A 16,630-nucleotide genomic window follows, 5' to 3' on the forward strand; every position below is an offset into this window, starting at 1 on the left:
AGTCTTTCGTATTTTTTTTATAATCTATTTATACATTCACTTGCAGTATGATGAACAACATTGTTGCATTCTGTTTTGTCATTTATTCTCAAAAATTTCTGTTAGATTTCTATATTTACAACATTATTTTAATAAATGTGTAAATTGATTGTATTTTCATGAGGAGCGTAGTCAAAAATTGCATGCTTTATGGATTCAGCGTATGAAGTGATTTATATTTATTTTATGATTAGTGACTGAGTAGATATTTGGTGTATTAATTTGCTGTTTCTTTCAAAGTAAATTAATAACCTGTTTTACTATCCATGTGTGGATAAAATTGATGCTTCGAAGTGTTCTTTTGTCCCCTCTTCTGAAGACATATTTTCTACTTTTCTAGGGTCATGCAAGTGTAGTTGGTTTGCTTCTATTCTCATATTTTATGTGTCTATTCCAAACATTTATTTTAGTTACAGATTAATAATTACTGTTATTCTTGTTACATATTTGAGTGTCTTATTGACCATATAATCAATTTCATATATCTAGTTCTTGGGTGCAACACAATTTTCTCGAAAAATGATTTTTTCCTGACTGTATGAACATGTTCTAATTTTATTTTCTTTATTGCTCCTAAAAAAGCATATAATAATCATATTATTTAGTATTAGTTCAAATAAATACATATTTGAAATGTGTTTTCTTTGATTTCAGATATGCATTTGGACTTGACTGAGTGTGTTTCCTTTATCTTTTGAACACTTATTAATGGTAAGTAATAAATAATATTTTGATACAATTCACTTATTTCACTATGTCTGCGTGTTGTTTGAGGCATTCCATGTATCAAGTATTTTCTTTGTGGGTATATATGTCCTAATTACAAGATTACAAATGATTATTTAACAGTTTAAAATGTCTACTTTACACATTTTATTTCAATTCTATTTTGAGAGCTTGTATCCTTCAGCAATATCATAACGGGATAGGAAAAATTTGTAATGGTAATACAAAAATATTCAGTTTTTGTTCGAGAATGCATGTTGTCAGATTTAAAGTGTGGATCAGAAATTTAAGGCATCAGAAAATTTTAATACTACTAAGCATTTATATATATTATATTCTTTATTGGTGGATAAAACATAAATTTTGCATAATTCATATAAACTTTCACTTCAATGTGGGTGGAAATTATATATTAAAAACAATCCTATTTTTAAAGAATAAATAAATGAATGAAAATTTTGTATCACAAGTTTTGTTTAAATAATGTAATTTACTTGTAGAAATTGCTCAGTATCTTTCTGTCATGGAATTATTATTATTGAGTATTTAAAAATTTAAACATGTAAAATATGCAATAATTCTACTTCAGAAAAAACAGGCAATATTTCTACTCTATTCTAATTTTTAGAAGTTAATACTATTCTCATCAATAACAATTTATTCTATTTTGCTTGATAACTTTTTGTTATAATTTATGGATTTAAAATAAATTTCTGAGAAAATACTGAATTTTTTCATGATTTTTTTTGTATATCATTTATTGAATCTTTATTTTTCATATTGCTTAATTTATACTGAGTTTAGATTTCTTTAGAACCATTTTTCGAATTAGATTCCACAAGGTGGCTTCTTTTTTCATATAATTGTGGGATACTGCTCTTCAGTCTTTCGTATTTTTTTTATAATCTATTTATACATTCACTTGCAGTATGATGAACAACATTGTTGCATTCTGTTTTGTCATTTATTCTCAAAAATTTCTGTTAGATTTCTATATTTACAACATTATTTTAATAAATGTGTAAATTGATTGTATTTTCATGAGGAGCGTAGTCAAAAATTGCATGCTTTATGGATTCAGCGTATGAAGTGATTTATATTTATTTTATGATTAGTGACTGAGTAGATATTTGGTGTATTAATTTGCTGTTTCTTTCAAAGTAAATTAATAACCTGTTTTACTATCCATGTGTGGATAAAATTGATGCTTCGAAGTGTTCTTTTGTCCCCTCTTCTGAAGACATATTTTCTACTTTTCTAGGGTCATGCAAGTGTAGTTGGTTTGCTTCTATTCTCATATTTTATGTGTCTATTCCAAACATTTATTTTAGTTACAGATTAATAATTACTGTTATTCTTGTTACATATTTGAGTGTCTTATTGACCATATAATCAATTTCATATATCTAGTTCTTGGGTGCAACACAATTTTCTCGAAAAATGATTTTTTCCTGACTGTATGAACATGTTCTAATTTTATATTCTTTATTGCTCCTAAAAAAGCATATAATAATCATATTATTTAGTATTAGTTCAAATAAATACATATTTGAAATGTGTTTTCTTTGATTTCAGATATGCATTTGGACTTGACTGAGTGTGTTTCCTTTATCTTTTGAACACTTATTAATGGTAAGTAATAAATAATATTTTGCTTGATATCTCAAAATTGATACAATTCACTTATTTCACTATGTCTGCGTGTTGTTTGAGGCATTCCATGTATCAAGTATTTTCTTTGTGGGTATATATGTCCTAATTACAAGATTACAAATGATTATTTAACAGTTTAAAATGTCTACTTTACACATTTTATTTCAATTCTATTTTGAGAGCTTGTATCCTTCAGCAATATCATAACGAGATAGGAAAAATTTGTAATGGTAATACAAAAATATTCAGTTTTTGTTCGAGAATGCATGTTGTCAGATTTAAAGTGTGGATCAGAAATTTAAGGCATCAGAAAATTTTAATACTACTACGCATTTATATATATTATATTCTTTATTGGTGGATAAAACATAAATTTTGCATAATTCATATAAACTTTCACTTCAATGTGGGTGGAAATTATATATTAAAAACAATCCTATTTTTAAAGAATAAATGAATGAAAATTTTGTATCACAAGTTTTGTTTAAATAATGTAATTTACTTGTAGAAATTGCTCAGTATCTTTCTGTAATGGAATTATTATTATTGAGTATTTAAAAATTTAAACATGTAAAATATGCAATAATTCTACTTCAGAAAAAACAGGCAATATTTCTACTCTATTCTAATTTTTAGAAGTTAATACTATTCTCATCAATAACAATTTATTCTATTTTGCTTGATAACTTTTTGTTATAATTTATGGATTTAAAATAAATTTCTGAGAAAATACTGAATTTTTTCATGATTTTTTTTGTATATCATTTATTGAATCTTTATTTTTCATATTGCTTAATTTATACTGAGTTTAGATTTCTTTAGAACCATTTTTCGAATTAGATTCCACAAGGTGGCTTCTTTTTTCATATAATTGTGGGATACTGCTCTTCAGTCTTTCGTATTTTTTTTATAATCTATTTATACATTCACTTGCAGTATGATGAACAACATTGTTGCATTCTGTTTTGTCATTTATTCTCAAAAATTTCTGTTAGATTTCTATATTTACAACATTATTTTAATAAATGTGTAAATTGATTGTATTTTCATGAGGAGCGTAGTCAAAAATTGCATGCTTTATGGATTCAGCGTATGAAGTGATTTATATTTATTTTATGATTAGTGACTGAGTAGATATTTGGTGTATTAATTTGCTGTTTCTTTCAAAGTAAATTAATAACCTGTTTTACTATCCATGTGTGGATAAAATTGATGCTTCGACGTGTTCTTTTGTCCCCTCTTCTGAAGACATATTTTCTACTTTTCTAGGGTCATGCAAGTGTAGTTGGTTTGCTTCTATTCTCATATTTTATGTGTCTATTCCAAACATTTATTTTAGTTACAGATTAATAATTACTGTTATTCTTGTTACATATTTGAGTGTCTTATTGACCATATAATCAATTTCATATATCTAGTTCTTGGGTGCAACACAATTTTCTCGAAAAATGATTTTTTCCTGACTGTATGAACATGTTCTAATTTTATTTTCTTTATTGCTCCTAAAAAAGCATATAATAATCATATTATTTAGTATTAGTTCAAATAAATACATATTTGAAATGTGTTTTCTTTGATTTCAGATATGCATTTGGACTTGACTGAGTGTGTTTCCTTTATCTTTTGAACACTTATTAATGGTAAGTAATAAATAATATTTTGCTTGATATCTCAAAATTGATACAATTCACTTATTTCACTATGTCTGCGTGTTGTTTGAGGCATTCCATGTATCAAGTATTTTCTTTGTGGGTATATATGTCCTAATTACAAGATTACAAATGATTATTTAACAGTTTAAAATGTCTACTTTACACATTTTATTTCAATTCTATTTTGAGAGCTTGTATCCTTCAGCAATATCATAACGAGATAGGAAAAATTTGTAATGGTAATACAAAAATATTCAGTTTTTGTTCGAGAATGCATGTTGTCAGATTTAAAGTGTGGATCAGAAATTTAAGGCATCAGAAAATTTTAATACTACTACGCATTTATATATATTATATTCTTTATTGGTGGATAAAACATAAATTTTGCATAATTCATATAAACTTTCACTTCAATGTGGGTGGAAATTATAAATAAAAAACAATCCTATTTTTAAAGAATAAATGAATGAAAATTTTGTATCACAAGTTTTGTTTAAATAATGTAATTTACTTGTAGAAATTGCTCAGTATCTTTCTGTCATGGAATTATTATTATTGAGTATTTAAAAATTTAAACATGTAAAATATGCAATAATAGAACTTCAGAAAAAACAGGCAATATTTCTACTCTATTCTAATTTTTAGAAGTTAATACTATTCTCATCAATAACAATTTATTCTATTTTGCTTGATAACTTTTTGTTATAATTTATGGATTTAAAATAAATTTCTGAGAAAATACTGAATTTTTTCATGATTTTTTTTGTATATCATTTATTGAATCTTTATTTTTCATATTGCTTAATTTATACTGAGTTTAGATTTCTTTAGAACCATTTTTCGAATTAGATTCCACAAGGTGGCTTCTTTTTTCATATAATTGTGGGATACTGCTCTTCAGTCTTTCGTATTTTTTTTATAATCTATTTATACATTCACTTGCAGTATGATGAACAACATTGTTGCATTCTGTTTTGTCATTTATTCTCAAAAATTTCTGTTAGATTTCTATATTTACAACATTATTTTAATAAATGTGTAAATTGATTGTATTTTCATGAGGAGCGTAGTCAAAAATTGCATGCTTTATGGATTCAGCGTATGAAGTGATTTATATTTATTTTATGATTAGTGACTGAGTAGATATTTGGTGTATTAATTTGCTGTTTCTTTCAAAGTAAATTAATAACCTGTTTTACTATCCATGTGTGGATAAAATTGATGCTTCGACGTGTTCTTTTGTCCCCTCTTCTGAAGACATATTTTCTACTTTTCTAGGGTCATGCAAGTGTAGTTGGTTTGCTTCTATTCTCATATTTTATGTGTCTATTCCAAACATTTATTTTAGTTACAGATTAATAATTACTGTTATTCTTGTTACATATTTGAGTGTCTTATTGACCATATAATCAATTTCATATATCTAGTTCTTGGGTGCAACACAATTTTCTCGAAAAATGATTTTTTCCTGACTGTATGAACATGTTCTAATTTTATTTTCTTTATTGCTCCTAAAAAAGCATATAATAATCATATTATTTAGTATTAGTTCAAATAAATACATATTTGAAATGTGTTTTCTTTGATTTCAGATATGCATTTGGACTTGACTGAGTGTGTTTCCTTTATCTTTTGAACACTTATTAATGGTAAGTAATAAATAATATTTTGCTTGATATCTCAAAATTGATACAGTTCACTTATTTCACTATGTCTGCGTGTTGTTTGAGGCATTCCATGTATCAAGTATTTTCTTTGTGGGTATATATGTCCTAATTACAAGATTACAAATGATTATTTAACAGTTTAAAATGTCTACTTTACACATTTTATTTCAATTCTATTTTGAGAGCTTGTATCCTTCAGCAATATCATAACGGGATAGGAAAAATTTGTAATGGTAATACAAAAATATTCAGTTTTTGTTCGAGAATGCATGTTGTCAGATTTAAAGTGTGGATCAGAAATTTAAGGCATCAGAAAATTTTAATACTACTAAGCATTTATATATATTATATTCTTTATTGGTGGATAAAACATAAATTTTGCATAATTCATATAAACTTTCACTTCAATGTGGGTGGAAATTATATATTAAAAACAATCCTATTTTTAAAGAATAAATAAATGAATGAAAATTTTGTATCACAAGTTTTGTTTAAATAATGTAATTTACTTGTAGAAATTGCTCAGTATCTTTCTGTCATGGAATTATTATTATTGAGTATTTAAAAATTTAAACATGTAAAATATGCAATAATTCTACTTCAGAAAAAACAGGCAATATTTCTACTCTATTCTAATTTTTAGAAGTTAATACTATTCTCATCAATAACAATTTATTCTATTTTGCTTGATAACTTTTTGTTATAATTTATGGATTTAAAATAAATTTCTGAGAAAATACTGAATTTTTTCATGATTTTTTTTGTATATCATTTATTGAATCTTTATTTTTCATATTGCTTAATTTATACTGAGTTTAGATTTCTTTAGAACCATTTTTCGAATTAGATTCCACAAGGTGGCTTCTTTTTTCATATAATTGTGGGATACTGCTCTTCAGTCTTTCGTATTTTTTTTATAATCTATTTATACATTCACTTGCAGTATGATGAACAACATTGTTGCATTCTGTTTTGTCATTTATTCTCAAAAATTTCTGTTAGATTTCTATATTTACAACATTATTTTAATAAATGTGTAAATTGATTGTATTTTCATGAGGAGCGTAGTCAAAAATTGCATGCTTTATGGATTCAGCGTATGAAGTGATTTATATTTATTTTATGATTAGTGACTGAGTAGATATTTGGTGTATTAATTTGCTGTTTCTTTCAAAGTAAATTAATAACCTGTTTTACTATCCATGTGTGGATAAAATTGATGCTTCGACGTGTTCTTTTGTCCCCTCTTCTGAAGACATATTTTCTACTTTTCTAGGGTCATGCAAGTGTAGTTGGTTTGCTTCTATTCTCATATTTTATGTGTCTATTCCAAACATTTATTTTAGTTACAGATTAATAATTACTGTTATTCTTGTTACATATTTGAGTGTCTTATTGACCATATAATCAATTTCATATATCTAGTTCTTGGGTGCAACACAATTTTCTCGAAAAATGATTTTTTCCTGACTGTATGAACATGTTCTAATTTTATTTTCTTTATTGCTCCTAAAAAAGCATATAATAATCATATTATTTAGTATTAGTTCAAATAAATACATATTTGAAATGTGTTTTCTTTGATTTCAGATATGCATTTGGACTTGACTGAGTGTGTTTCCTTTATCTTTTGAACACTTATTAATGGTAAGTAATAAATAATATTTTGCTTGATATCTCAAAATTGATACAATTCACTTATTTCACTATGTCTGCGTGTTGTTTGAGGCATTCCATGTATCAAGTATTTTCTTTGTGGGTATATATGTCCTAATTACAAGATTACAAATGATTATTTAACAGTTTAAAATGTCTACTTTACACATTTTATTTCAATTCTATTTTGAGAGCTTGTATCCTTCAGCAATATCATAACGAGATAGGAAAAATTTGTAATGGTAATACAAAAATATTCAGTTTTTGTTCGAGAATGCATGTTGTCAGATTTAAAGTGTGGATCAGAAATTTAAGGCATCAGAAAATTTTAATACTACTACGCATTTATATATATTATATTCTTTATTGGTGGATAAAACATAAATTTTGCATAATTCATATAAACTTTCACTTCAATGTGGGTGGAAATTATAAATAAAAAACAATCCTATTTTTAAAGAATAAATGAATGAAAATTTTGTATCACAAGTTTTGTTTAAATAATGTAATTTACTTGTAGAAATTGCTCAGTATCTTTCTGTCATGGAATTATTATTATTGAGTATTTAAAAATTTAAACATGTAAAATATGCAATAATTCTACTTCAGAAAAAACAGGCAATATTTCTACTCTATTCTAATTTTTAGAAGTTAATACTATTCTCATCAATAACAATTTATTCTATTTTGCTTGATAACTTTTTGTTATAATTTATGGATTTAAAATAAATTTCTGAGAAAATACTGAATTTTTTCATGATTTTTTTTGTATATCATTTATTGAATCTTTATTTTTCATATTGCTTAATTTATACTGAGTTTAGATTTCTTTAGAACCATTTTTCGAATTAGATTCCACAAGGTGGCTTCTTTTTTCATATAATTGTGGGATACTGCTCTTCAGTCTTTCGTATTTTTTTTATAATCTATTTATACATTCACTTGCAGTATGATGAACAACATTGTTGCATTCTGTTTTGTCATTTATTCTCAAAAATTTCTGTTAGATTTCTATATTTACAACATTATTTTAATAAATGTGTAAATTGATTGTATTTTCATGAGGAGCGTAGTCAAAAATTGCATGCTTTATGGATTCAGCGTATGAAGTGATTTATATTTATTTTATGATTAGTGACTGAGTAGATATTTGGTGTATTAATTTGCTGTTTCTTTCAAAGTAAATTAATAACCTGTTTTACTATCCATGTGTGGATAAAATTGATGCTTCGAAGTGTTCTTTTGTCCCCTCTTCTGAAGACATATTTTCTACTTTTCTAGGGTCATGCAAGTGTAGTTGGTTTGCTTCTATTCTCATATTTTATGTGTCTATTCCAAACATTTATTTTAGTTACAGATTAATAATTACTGTTATTCTTGTTACATATTTGAGTGTCTTATTGACCATATAATCAATTTCATATATCTAGTTCTTGGGTGCAACACAATTTTCTCGAAAAATGATTTTTTCCTGACTGTATGAACATGTTCTAATTTTATTTTCTTTATTGCTCCTAAAAAAGCATATAATAATCATATTATTTAGTATTAGTTCAAATAAATACATATTTGAAATGTGTTTTCTTTGATTTCAGATATGCATTTGGACTTGACTGAGTGTGTTTCCTTTATCTTTTGAACACTTATTAATGGTAAGTAATAAATAATATTTTGCTTGATATCTCAAAATTGATACAGTTCACTTATTTCACTATGTCTGCGTGTTGTTTGAGGCATTCCATGTATCAAGTATTTTCTTTGTGGGTATATATGTCCTAATTACAAGATTACAAATGATTATTTAACAGTTTAAAATGTCTACTTTACACATTTTATTTCAATTCTATTTTGAGAGCTTGTATCCTTCAGCAATATCATAACGGGATAGGAAAAATTTGTAATGGTAATACAAAAATATTCAGTTTTTGTTCGAGAATGCATGTTGTCAGATTTAAAGTGTGGATCAGAAATTTAAGGCATCAGAAAATTTTAATACTACTAAGCATTTATATATATTATATTCTTTATTGGTGGATAAAACATAAATTTTGCATAATTCATATAAACTTTCACTTCAATGTGGGTGGAAATTATATATTAAAAACAATCCTATTTTTAAAGAATAAATAAATGAATGAAAATTTTGTATCACAAGTTTTGTTTAAATAATGTAATTTACTTGTAGAAATTGCTCAGTATCTTTCTGTCATGGAATTATTATTATTGAGTATTTAAAAATTTAAACATGTAAAATATGCAATAATTCTACTTCAGAAAAAACAGGCAATATTTCTACTCTATTCTAATTTTTAGAAGTTAATACTATTCTCATCAATAACAATTTATTCTATTTTGCTTGATAACTTTTTGTTATAATTTATGGATTTAAAATAAATTTCTGAGAAAATACTGAATTTTTTCATGATTTTTTTTGTATATCATTTATTGAATCTTTATTTTTCATATTGCTTAATTTATACTGAGTTTAGATTTCTTTAGAACCATTTTTCGAATTAGATTCCACAAGGTGGCTTCTTTTTTCATATAATTGTGGGATACTGCTCTTCAGTCTTTCGTATTTTTTTTATAATCTATTTATACATTCACTTGCAGTATGATGAACAACATTGTTGCATTCTGTTTTGTCATTTATTCTCAAAAATTTCTGTTAGATTTCTATATTTACAACATTATTTTAATAAATGTGTAAATTGATTGTATTTTCATGAGGAGCGTAGTCAAAAATTGCATGCTTTATGGATTCAGCGTATGAAGTGATTTATATTTATTTTATGATTAGTGACTGAGTAGATATTTGGTGTATTAATTTGCTGTTTCTTTCAAAGTAAATTAATAACCTGTTTTACTATCCATGTGTGGATAAAATTGATGCTTCGACGTGTTCTTTTGTCCCCTCTTCTGAAGACATATTTTCTACTTTTCTAGGGTCATGCAAGTGTAGTTGGTTTGCTTCTATTCTCATATTTTATGTGTCTATTCCAAACATTTATTTTAGTTACAGATTAATAATTACTGTTATTCTTGTTACATATTTGAGTGTCTTATTGACCATATAATCAATTTCATATATCTAGTTCTTGGGTGCAACACAATTTTCTCGAAAAATGATTTTTTCCTGACTGTATGAACATGTTCTAATTTTATTTTCTTTATTGCTCCTAAAAAAGCATATAATAATCATATTATTTAGTATTAGTTCAAATAAATACATATTTGAAATGTGTTTTCTTTGATTTCAGATATGCATTTGGACTTGACTGAGTGTGTTTCCTTTATCTTTTGAACACTTATTAATGGTAAGTAATAAATAATATTTTGCTTGATATCTCAAAATTGATACAATTCACTTATTTCACTATGTCTGCGTGTTGTTTGAGGCATTCCATGTATCAAGTATTTTCTTTGTGGGTATATATGTCCTAATTACAAGATTACAAATGATTATTTAACAGTTTAAAATGTCTACTTTACACATTTTATTTCAATTCTATTTTGAGAGCTTGTATCCTTCAGCAATATCATAACGAGATAGGAAAAATTTGTAATGGTAATACAAAAATATTCAGTTTTTGTTCGAGAATGCATGTTGTCAGATTTAAAGTGTGGATCAGAAATTTAAGGCATCAGAAAATTTTAATACTACTACGCATTTATATATATTATATTCTTTATTGGTGGATAAAACATAAATTTTGCATAATTCATATAAACTTTCACTTCAATGTGGGTGGAAATTATAAATAAAAAACAATCCTATTTTTAAAGAATAAATGAATGAAAATTTTGTATCACAAGTTTTGTTTAAATAATGTAATTTACTTGTAGAAATTGCTCAGTATCTTTCTGTCATGGAATTATTATTATTGAGTATTTAAAAATTTAAACATGTAAAATATGCAATAATTCTACTTCAGAAAAAACAGGCAATATTTCTACTCTATTCTAATTTTTAGAAGTTAATACTATTCTCATCAATAACAATTTATTCTATTTTGCTTGATAACTTTTTGTTATAATTTATGGATTTAAAATAAATTTCTGAGAAAATACTGAATTTTTTCATGATTTTTTTTGTATATCATTTATTGAATCTTTATTTTTCATATTGCTTAATTTATACTGAGTTTAGATTTCTTTAGAACCATTTTTCGAATTAGATTCCACAAGGTGGCTTCTTTTTTCATATAATTGTGGGATACTGCTCTTCAGTCTTTCGTATTTTTTTTATAATCTATTTATACATTCACTTGCAGTATGATGAACAACATTGTTGCATTCTGTTTTGTCATTTATTCTCAAAAATTTCTGTTAGATTTCTATATTTACAACATTATTTTAATAAATGTGTAAATTGATTGTATTTTCATGAGGAGCGTAGTCAAAAATTGCATGCTTTATGGATTCAGCGTATGAAGTGATTTATATTTATTTTATGATTAGTGACTGAGTAGATATTTGGTGTATTAATTTGCTGTTTCTTTCAAAGTAAATTAATAACCTGTTTTACTATCCATGTGTGGATAAAATTGATGCTTCGAAGTGTTCTTTTGTCCCCTCTTCTGAAGACATATTTTCTACTTTTCTAGGGTCATGCAAGTGTAGTTGGTTTGCTTCTATTCTCATATTTTATGTGTCTATTCCAAACATTTATTTTAGTTACAGATTAATAATTACTGTTATTCTTGTTACATATTTGAGTGTCTTATTGACCATATAATCAATTTCATATATCTAGTTCTTGGGTGCAACACAATTTTCTCGAAAAATGATTTTTTCCTGACTGTATGAACATGTTCTAATTTTATTTTCTTTATTGCTCCTAAAAAAGCATATAATAATCATATTATTTAGTATTAGTTCAAATAAATACATATTTGAAATGTGTTTTCTTTGATTTCAGATATGCATTTGGACTTGACTGAGTGTGTTTCCTTTATCTTTTGAACACTTATTAATGGTAAGTAATAAATAATATTTTGCTTGATATCTCAAAATTGATACAATTCACTTATTTCACTATGTCTGCGTGTTGTTTGAGGCATTCCATGTATCAAGTATTTTCTTTGTGGGTATATATGTCCTAATTACAAGATTACAAATGATTATTTAACAGTTTAAAATGTCTACTTTACACATTTTATTTCAATTCTATTTTGAGAGCTTGTATCCTTCAGCAATATCATAACGAGATAGGAAAAATTTGTAATGGTAATACAAAAATATTCAGTTTTTGTTCGAGAATGCATGTTGTCAGATTTAAAGTGTGGATCAGAAATTTAAGGCATCAGAAAATTTTAATACTACTACGCATTTATATATATTATATTCTTTATTGGTGGATAAAACATAAATTTTGCATAATTCATATAAACTTTCACTTCAATGTGGGTGGAAATTATATATTAAAAACAATCCTATTTTTAAAGAATAAATGAATGAAAATTTTGTATCACAAGTTTTGTTTAAATAATGTAATTTACTTGTAGAAATTGCTCAGTATCTTTCTGTAATGGAATTATTATTATTGAGTATTTAAAAATTTAAACATGTAAAATATGCAATAATTCTACTTCAGAAAAAACAGGCAATATTTCTACTCTATTCTAATTTTTAGAAGTTAATACTATTCTCATCAATAACAATTTATTCTATTTTGCTTGATAACTTTTTGTTATAATTTATGGATTTATAATCTATTTATACATTCACTTGCAGTATGATGAACAACATTGTTGCATTCTGTTTTGTCATTTATTCTCAAAAATTTCTGTTAGATTTCTATATTTACAACATTATTTTAATAAATGTGTAAATTGATTGTATTTTCATGAGGAGCGTAGTCAAAAATTGCATGCTTTATGGATTCAGCGTATGAAGTGATTTATATTTATTTTATGATTAGTGACTGAGTAGATATTTGGTGTATTAATTTGCTGTTTCTTTCAAAGTAAATTAATAACCTGTTTTACTATCCATGTGTGGATAAAATTGATGCTTCGACGTGTTCTTTTGTCCCCTCTTCTGAAGACATATTTTCTACTTTTCTAGGGTCATGCAAGTGTAGTTGGTTTGCTTCTATTCTCATATTTTATGTGTCTATTCCAAACATTTATTTTAGTTACAGATTAATAATTACTGTTATTCTTGTTACATATTTGAGTGTCTTATTGACCATATAATCAATTTCATATATCTAGTTCTTGGGTGCAACACAATTTTCTCGAAAAATGATTTTTTCCTGACTGTATGAACATGTTCTAATTTTATTTTCTTTATTGCTCCTAAAAAAGCATATAATAATCATATTATTTAGTATTAGTTCAAATAAATACATATTTGAAATGTGTTTTCTTTGATTTCAGATATGCATTTGGACTTGACTGAGTGTGTTTCCTTTATCTTTTGAACACTTATTAATGGTAAGTAATAAATAATATTTTGCTTGATATCTCAAAATTGATACAATTCACTTATTTCACTATGTCTGCGTGTTGTTTGAGGCATTCCATGTATCAAGTATTTTCTTTGTGGGTATATATGTCCTAATTACAAGATTACAAATGATTATTTAACAGTTTAAAATGTCTACTTTACACATTTTATTTCAATTCTATTTTGAGAGCTTGTATCCTTCAGCAATATCATAACGAGATAGGAAAAATTTGTAATGGTAATACAAAAATATTCAGTTTTTGTTCGAGAATGCATGTTGTCAGATTTAAAGTGTGGATCAGAAATTTAAGGCATCAGAAAATTTTAATACTACTACGCATTTATATATATTATATTCTTTATTGGTGGATAAAACATAAATTTTGCATAATTCATATAAACTTTCACTTCAATGTGGGTGGAAATTATAAATAAAAAACAATCCTATTTTTAAAGAATAAATGAATGAAAATTTTGTATCACAAGTTTTGTTTAAATAATGTAATTTACTTGTAGAAATTGCTCAGTATCTTTCTGTCATGGAATTATTATTATTGAGTATTTAAAAATTTAAACATGTAAAATATGCAATAATTCTACTTCAGAAAAAACAGGCAATATTTCTACTCTATTCTAATTTTTAGAAGTTAATACTATTCTCATCAATAACAATTTATTCTATTTTGCTTGATAACTTTTTGTTATAATTTATGGATTTAAAATAAATTTCTGAGAAAATACTGAATTTTTTCATGATTTTTTTTGTATATCATTTATTGAATCTTTATTTTTCATATTGCTTAATTTATACTGAGTTTAGATTTCTTTAGAACCATTTTTCGAATTAGATTCCACAAGGTGGCTTCTTTTTTCATATAATTGTGGGATACTGCTCTTCAGTCTTTCGTATTTTTTTTATAATCTATTTATACATTCACTTGCAGTATGATGAACAACATTGTTGCATTCTGTTTTGTCATTTATTCTCAAAAATTTCTGTTAGATTTCTATATTTACAACATTATTTTAATAAATGTGTAAATTGATTGTATTTTCATGAGGAGCGTAGTCAAAAATTGCATGCTTTATGGATTCAGCGTATGAAGTGATTTATATTTATTTTATGATTAGTGACTGAGTAGATATTTGGTGTATTAATTTGCTGTTTCTTTCAAAGTAAATTAATAACCTGTTTTACTATCCATGTGTGGATAAAATTGATGCTTCGAAGTGTTCTTTTGTCCCCTCTTCTGAAGACATATTTTCTACTTTTCTAGGGTCATGCAAGTGTAGTTGGTTTGCTTCTATTCTCATATTTTATGTGTCTATTCCAAACATTTATTTTAGTTACAGATTAATAATTACTGTTATTCTTGTTACATATTTGAGTGTCTTATTGACCATATAATCAATTTCATATATCTAGTTCTTGGGTGCAACACAATTTTCTCGAAAAATGATTTTTTCCTGACTGTATGAACATGTTCTAATTTTATTTTCTTTATTGCTCCTAAAAAAGCATATAATAATCATATTATTTAGTATTAGTTCAAATAAATACATATTTGAAATGTGTTTTCTTTGATTTCAGATATGCATTTGGACTTGACTGAGTGTGTTTCCTTTATCTTTTGAACACTTATTAATGGTAAGTAATAAATAATATTTTGCTTGATATCTCAAAATTGATACAATTCACTTATTTCACTATGTCTGCGTGTTGTTTGAGGCATTCCATGTATCAAGTATTTTCTTTGTGGGTATATATGTCCTAATTACAAGATTACAAATGATTATTTAACAGTTTAAAATGTCTACTTTACACATTTTATTTCAATTCTATTTTGAGAGCTTGTATCCTTCAGCAATATCATAACGAGATAGGAAAAATTTGTAATGGTAATACAAAAATATTCAGTTTTTGTTCGAGAATGCATGTTGTCAGATTTAAAGTGTGGATCAGAAATTTAAGGCATCAGAAAATTTTAATACTACTACGCATTTATATATATTATATTCTTTATTGGTGGATAAAACATAAATTTTGCATAATTCATATAAACTTTCACTTCAATGTGGGTGGAAATTATATATTAAAAACAATCCTATTTTTAAAGAATAAATGAATGAAAATTTTGTATCACAAGTTTTGTTTAAATAATGTAATTTACTTGTAGAAATTGCTCAGTATCTTTCTGTAATGGAATTATTATTATTGAGTATTTAAAAATTTAAACATGTAAAATATGCAATAATTCTACTTCAGAAAAAACAGGCAATATTTCTACTCTATTCTAATTTTTAGAAGTTAATACTATTCTCATCAATAACAATTTATTCTATTTTGCTTGATAACTTTTTGTTATAATTTATGGATTTATAATCTATTTATACATTCACTTGCAGTATGATGAACAACATTGTTGCATTCTGTTTTGTCATTTATTCTCAAAAATTTCTGTTAGATTTCTATATTTACAACATTATTTTAATAAATGTGTAAATTGATTGTATTTTCATGAGGAGCGTAGTCAAAAATTGCATGCTTTATGGATTCAGCGTATGAAGTGATTTATATTTATTTTATGATTAGTGACTGAGTAGATATTTGGTGTATTAATTTGCTGTTTCTTTCAAAGTAAATTAATAACCTGTTTTACTATCCATGTGTGGATAAAATTGATGCTTCGAAGTGTTCTTTTGTCCCCTCTTCTGAAGACATATTTTCTACTTTTCTAGGGTCATACAAGTGTAGTTGGTTTGCTTCTATTCTCATATTTTATG

This window comes from Argiope bruennichi, chromosome X1 (assembly GCF_947563725.1).
Source record: "Argiope bruennichi chromosome X1, qqArgBrue1.1, whole genome shotgun sequence".
Classification (NCBI taxonomy): domain Eukaryota; kingdom Metazoa; phylum Arthropoda; class Arachnida; order Araneae; family Araneidae; genus Argiope; species Argiope bruennichi.